General features: G+C 29.4%; 1 long non-coding RNA gene across 1 annotated transcript; it reads right to left on the bottom strand.

The window, feature by feature from the left end:
* Positions 1-4,121: 4,121 nt before the first annotated feature.
* LOC119684494 lies at positions 4,122-5,998 on the bottom strand. The gene is made up of 2 exons (XR_005252736.1): positions 5,884-5,998; positions 4,122-4,191 (listed from the first exon to the last, which is right to left on the bottom strand). It is a non-coding gene; the product is annotated as an uncharacterized LOC119684494 (long non-coding RNA).
* Positions 5,999-7,391: the final 1,393 nt, after the last annotated feature.

Below are 7,391 nucleotides of genomic sequence, written 5' to 3'. Positions count from 1 at the left end.
AAAGCTGAACTTTTACATTAGCCGTAATTTTTTCTTTTAGAATTGTAAAAAAACAACATAAAGTCTGGTTCAAACAAATTGGCAGCACTTTTAAGATACGTTCAATTCTTTTTTGACATATGTCTTTTATTGTGTTGTGTACAATACGACTCGCCTTTTTAGTCAGTCACAAATACTGTATACGAAGTGTGTACTGTCCACACACTTCGACCAGTATTCATTTTTTGCCATACTTGCTTGTCAACGAAAAGCCGTAAAGAAATTTTAAACTCTAAAAACAACTTATTTAATTAAGGACGTGTGCGAGTTAGGCTAAGTTGATGCTAAACCAAATGGGAAATTTTTTGGGATTTTTTGCACTGCACACATTTAGCCATTTATCAACACGTACCGACACATCACTACATTATCGGCACAACTTAGAATTTCCCTCATTTAGAACGCAACTTAGCCTAACTCGCACACGACCTAAATAAGAGAAAACGAAATGAATATTAAAAGGGCAAAAATTGTAAGCATTTTTATCTTATAGATTTAAATTAGTTTATTTATTAATGTATTTAAAATTACTAATAAATGAATTGCTCATATGATTTTGAAGGGTGACTGGAATTTTAAAACATATTTCCAGTGAACATTCACAATAGAATGATTTTTGAGACCCGAAGGTGTAAACATTGTAAGGCTATAATTTAAATAACAAACTATTAGTGTAAAACTTTGGTAATGAATATTCGTATTTCGGACCGGGAAGATACTTTATCGCCTTCAGGAAAAAGTCAATGTCGTTAATGCTAGTAATATCGTCCAGAACTTTGAAGAAGAGCGACCCCAAAGTATAGATGTACCTTACCACAAGTACTGGACAGTGAGAAAGCAGATAACTAATAATACTTTCTTTTTTTTCTGTAAACCCCAGCTGCGATAATAGGCATTATGAGTCCTTAATCGGTCGACACGGCACCCTCCGTGAGGGTATGTTCCGTCAGCATGGCGATTGTGTCGGGTATTGGATGACGAACACCACCACTCTGATAATTTTTTTCTTCTTTAACTAAAACTAATGGAATCACTACATCTAACTTACATATAACTTACAGACAATGCATTAGTACTGCAGTTACCAGGAATATCTTTGTTACCCATTGAATATATTGATATTGCATTTAAAAATGTACCACATTCCAATACAGGCTTCATACATACAGGTTACTGTTATTGAATGACATACCAGCAAAAGACATACTGGCCGATTGACTGTCACTAACAATGTAAATATTTCTGTCAAAAATTTTATTATGGCGAAACCATTTAGGCCGTGTGCGAGTTCGAGTAAATTGTTGGTAAATTGAGGGAAATAGTAAATTAAGTCGGTATGCCATAATGTTGGTATTTACCAGAATTTCGAGTAAGGTAAATTAGATATTAATTAGGTAAATTAGGTGTTACCATTGTGAAAATTTTATAAGATGTTTAATAAATAAATAAATAAATTTGAAAAATAAATAAACAAATTTTTTTTAATAAGTGCAGTTGAAAAAATCTCTAGAATATTTCAATTTACTCAAACTCGCACACAGTTTTAATTGTGATATATATTTTTATTCCATTCTGTTTTTCTGATCTTCAGCAACTTCTGCTGACGCTACAGCAATTTGCAATATATATATATATAGTTTTCAATGGTAGGTGGATTATGGGACTAAAATTTAGTATACAAAAGTATACCATGTCTGCCCTAGACCATTTGCAAAAGGGGCGAAGCCTAATTACACCAGCTTCTATCTGCTGTCAAATACGATCAGTTAGCATCGAATGCAGGGGAACAAATAATATTAAGTTGTGCATACGGTCATTGAGTCGTAGTTCTTCTGTCCGCAGTTACAATTGTTTTTCAGCTCAGTTGGACTTAAGTTTTGAATATATCACTTTCTGAAATAATTTAAGTTTTACGTAATACAGTTACAAGAGAGTACAAAATGATGTTTAAACTTATAGTATTCAAAACAGCTGTATGGCCAACCAAAAATTCAATTAATTAATAATAATACAAAAAAAATAATTTTTGTTGTTGTAGTTCACTGCTTTTCGAAGCCTCTTAATTTTTTATAATTATATAAAAATATTATTTTATAAATAAAATTCTAATTTTTTTGCGATATATAATTACCATAATATAAACACTTGTGGATTTATCGCTAATTAAGTTTGACATTTTTTAAGTGAATTTTCATTTTTTTTTTGTTTTGACTCACAAAATAAAAAAAACTCCCACTGGAGAGAATTGGTTACATTAGATGTGCAAGTAAAGTTAAGAAGGATATACACATTATAACGCAGAATGAAAAAATATTTTTATTATTACACATAATTACATTATTACAATTTATTGCAATACTGCAGGTTCTTTTATTATTTTATTAAATCTTGAAAGTTACACTCAGTAATCCATATAGTACCATAAAAAGTCATTATATTATTTGGCCCTAGTGTTTAGATAGACGAAGATGTGATACAAATTCTTAATTCCTATTGCTACAGCACCATAATTACCAATTTTTTTCACGTGGAGTTGAAGATATGAATGTGGTTTATATGTTGTTTTAATAAGACTGTTCCATAACCCGTCACAACACGCCCTGCTTATGATTTCCAAAAGGTATAACGTTACGTTTTAGTTTTGTAAATTGGCCATCAAAATTTTTCGATTTATCACCACTGGACTTTTCTTTGTGGGGTTACATAAAGTATCGTGTTTATGCGAAAAATTATCAAACATTTTACGAAGGTTTTTTGATCCTTCAAAATATTGCCAAGATATTGCCAACATGACATCCAATATTACCTTAAAAGAATCATGTACTGTATAATGCCACGTGGATAATATTTAAATGATGTGTTTTCATAAATCGAAAACTCAATCATAAATGTATTTTATTCAATTTTACCTTGCGAGCCATTTACTTTCAAAATGGGTAACCCATTTTCTTATATTTGTAAGTTTAAATAAACAATAAATGTGATATAACACACTGATTAAAATCGTCCTTTTTCTTTGTCCATTTTGTGTGTTTTTCCAGATTGTCCCTGAAAACTTTTTTTCCTTTTATGCTTTTGAATAAAATAATAAAGGCAAACTTTTATCACTTCAAATATATACTTTAATGTCATATACTGTGTTTAGATTATCGTACTTAACTCATCGAGCTTATCTCTATAAGTCTGTTAGGTTACGTTACTTTTGCCCCAAAATCTATGCAATTCATACACAATTGTTAATTTTGATTGGCCATTGTGTGAAACGTTCACGCTTGTATGGAAAACAAAAAACATAAACGTTAAATAAAATGATTTTGCTTTAACGCTACAGAAGAAACTACAAATGTTATGTTGTGTGGTTTCTCTAAAATAAATAAATTTTTATTGTATTTTTTGACCCATCAATAGCTAGTGCAAATTTCCACACTACCCCAGAGGTATTGCACGCAGTGCGTTAACTCAGTTATTTTAAATGGCTGGTTCCCCAGTAGGCATATCCACCATTATTTTATGCATACACGTATGTAGGATATATACTTATGATAAACATAAGATTTTTAATAATTCCATATATACGTATACTATATTTATGAGTTATTGCTTGAACTTCAACAAAAGATCTTATAAAGTTCAAAGTTAATAACTATTTATTTTATAATTAGATGAAATATGTTAGCTTCCCAAAGAACGCTAAAATATTATGAAAACAGCTCATGACTAAGCTTAGTAAAGTTTTCCAAAAAGTTTCGAGCTTATGTCAAAAAAAGGTAGAACCTTATTGACAAGCTATGCAGTCCAGCACATCTGATACTGAACAGAACTTTATGATGATTAACATTATATCAGGCACATACTGTGCAGAAGAGAAACTCATTTAAATTTCACATATATTCTTTATATTCTTTATAAAAAAATTCAGGTGTCTTTAAACGAGTATTGAAAAATTAACTTTGATTTTTTGCAAAACCAAAATTTTATTAATATATTTAATTTTGGTAAGACTACATTATTAATAATACTGAAACTAACATCTAAAATTATATTATTAAATTGCAAAACAGTTTTACATGTTTGCTCATTACCCTTTTGGACGAATTCGTGATGTCCCTTACGTCAACTGCAAATATTCCATTACGACACAATGTTGCGGTCCTAAAAGCATAAAAAATAAAAAATTATATATCACATTTACCACACAGTTTTGGAAGTGTCTAATTCATACCAGAAAATCGTGATAAATAATAACCGGGTAGCAAACTGGAGACCTATCAATGGGAGACCGATGGTAGTAAAAATATTCAAAGCAACACGAAAATGGATTCTTACAAATGCTTATGCCCCAGCAAAAGTACAGCAAGTTAATATTAAACATAAACTTTATGATCAACAACTTAATTAGATTAATAACAACGATATATAGTAAGAGAATTGATTATAGTACCAGAGAGATATATATGGATTTACAATAATACCAAAATCCGCAATATAAAGAGTTATGAGACAAAATAATATGAAGCAATAATTAGAATATAATTTGGAATTTGTTTTCAAGTTTGCATATAATCACAAATGCAACAACATCTTCAAACTTATTTAGAAATACTTTCCCCCATTCATGATTTTTCCTATAAACTGATCTCTTGTTATTAGAATCAACAAATCATTGAGTTGAGCAGCTGCGAGTCCCTGGGAATAAGTACACAAGACAATTTGTCTGATTGCATTTAAATTGGAAAATGTGAGCGCAATCTTTGTCACCCTCAATCCAAGTTGGCACACAGCCTCCACATGACATCCCTGGATAGTTAGTTGTCACACGGTGAGTGATGAACTAACAGTGCGTACAGCGAGTCCTATCCCCAGGACTTTAAGTTTGCGTTGTGCACAGAGTTTGGTACCCGTCTCGTAAAATCAGCCGCCAGTGAAGAACTTAAGGAAGCTTCGTAACTAAAGCACTGCTTCAAGACGAAACCCAACTACGGATTATTGTGGCCACTTAAATATGTAAGAAGAAATTTCAAATTTAATAACAAAACATTGGTTACGTTTATGATTTCCGAATTTTTAAAATTTAATCATTTTGGCACCTGTGTATTTGCCAAATCTGTATATGAAATATGTATATGTATTTATTATCTTTATTGTAATAAAATATGCGGCAGAAAAAAGAAACTTCATCGTTCAAAATGGAAGAAGAAATCGCAGCCGACAAAGACTACATGGCTATGATTAGACTAAGTTCTTACATTTGTATTTTTGAATATGTCAATAACAAATAATCGTTTAAAACAATTAAATTTAATACTAGTCAATTATGTTCCGTAGGGAACGAGAAATTCTTTAGGATTAGTCTTGATCCATAGTCTTTAGTAAACAGACGAGACCTTCTCTGGTGTTTCTCCATTTTACTTTTGAAATTTCATATAAAGGACAATTTGTATCGCTCCGTATGATTTAAGATTATTTTTAAATTGGTCCAAACGGAGTAGTTCAAAGTCATACAGAACCAGGCAATTAACGGTTAATGTAATATTTACTTCATTTCAGAATTAGCTTCACATAAAACGAACATACGCAAATTCTAAAAATAAAACCTATGTATCCTTAAAAATATAATCAAAATAAATTTAAAAATAAATTTAAATATTTGTTATACATATTTACAAAATGTTTGTCTCTAACCATGAGATCTTACATTTTATTCGTAGATTTAATAAAAAAATAACTGTATGTCCATTTACAGTTTAACATTTCTAACAGTTTGCTACATATATATTACCCTAAGTAATAATTTACGTTTTTACTTTTATATTTATATCAAATTAGTTTAAAAGTAGTACTAACCTTTAAACATTTATCATTATTTGCAAATGTTTAAAACTTAAAACCAAACTTTACTTTACACAAACTTCCTTACTACTTTTAACCCAAAATTTACTGCTCAAGAACAGTTCAATACACATAATTATCGGAACGAAGTATGTTCAGTTCACTTAACAATGATGCGTTCAGAAAGTGTAGAGTTTTTACTTATTTGGTAGTCAGTGCACAAACCACTGCCTTTTCATTCAGAATAAATCAAGCAATCATTTTAAAATTATTAGTAGGTGTATTCTTTACACATGAATACTCCAACAGAACACTAGTCGCTTAAAAATTAACATGCAAAGCAAAAACAAGAGTCCACTTTCTTGAAATTACTTTACAAATAAGCCTCTCGCACTATAAATCGTGCCAAAACTTAAAATTGATCTAATGTAAGTGATTAAAAAAAAAAATGTAAAACTCCAGTCAACTGTTTAATATTTACAGCTGTTGCAAGTGTTAATGAATAAATTTAAATATGTTAATTTTTTAATAAAATTTGTAAAATGACTGACAGATAAGTAATTTAAGTTAATTATTTATTAAAGCAATTTTTAATTTCTGTCTTCATTAAAAAATGTAATATATGAATAAATACAAAACACAATCGTTAAAATAAAAGCAAACAGTTATAATACAATTGCAAGAAATAATTCTGTAATTATTTTCATTTTCAATGTATATTAATTATTTATTTTTATACAATATGTAATTTGCTTGCATTATGTGCACATATGCAAGATTTGCTATTTGCCAAAACATAACACTTGACAGATTGCAGCAGTGATGCCAATGTCTCGCTCAGCGAATATAGGATAGCATGCATTTTTATGCCACACTTGCGAGCCACGGAAAACACATTAAAATATATAGAATTTTGAAATTTACTTTGTGTAAAATATATTATTTGAATCTTTACAATAATTTTTCAATTTTACAAAATATTAACTGCAGTGGTGTTTCTAATTTAAATCAAATATTTACTACATGCGAATAATTTGCAAGAATTACTCTCATCTGCAAAAATGGAAGTTGTACATTCACTGAAGTGGGGAAAATTAGTGTAAATGTGTAAATGTTGTACAGAATAGGAGAGACACGGATCCTAGGAGGCATACTGCAACAAAAGTCATATTATTTGAAAAAGATCTACCAATGTAAACACAAAATCTTAGAAATAGAAATAGTTTTGAATTATATTTATTAAATGTAGAGAAAAATTAAAATTTATTGGTTTTCAGAATAAGTCATCATGATTACAGAATCAAATGCTAATTTTATACCCAATGAAATCGTTTTAGTGTATTTATTTTTTCTGGAATTAAATCTCACATAGAATTTTATTTTATTTTTTATTATTATTATTATTTTTTTATTTTATTTTAGATTATTGAAATGTGAGACGATATCCTATCTATGAATATATTTTATAGGATTTACTTACTCAAGAAACCAGAGTAACTTGTCTATAAGAAAAGGGATTATTA

This window comes from Teleopsis dalmanni, chromosome 2, assembly GCF_002237135.1.
Source record: "Teleopsis dalmanni isolate 2A chromosome 2, ASM223713v2, whole genome shotgun sequence".
NCBI lineage: Eukaryota > Metazoa > Arthropoda > Insecta > Diptera > Diopsidae > Teleopsis > Teleopsis dalmanni.
The sequence above is the reverse complement of the archived record's forward strand: the minus strand, read 5'-3'. Positions and strand labels throughout refer to the sequence as shown.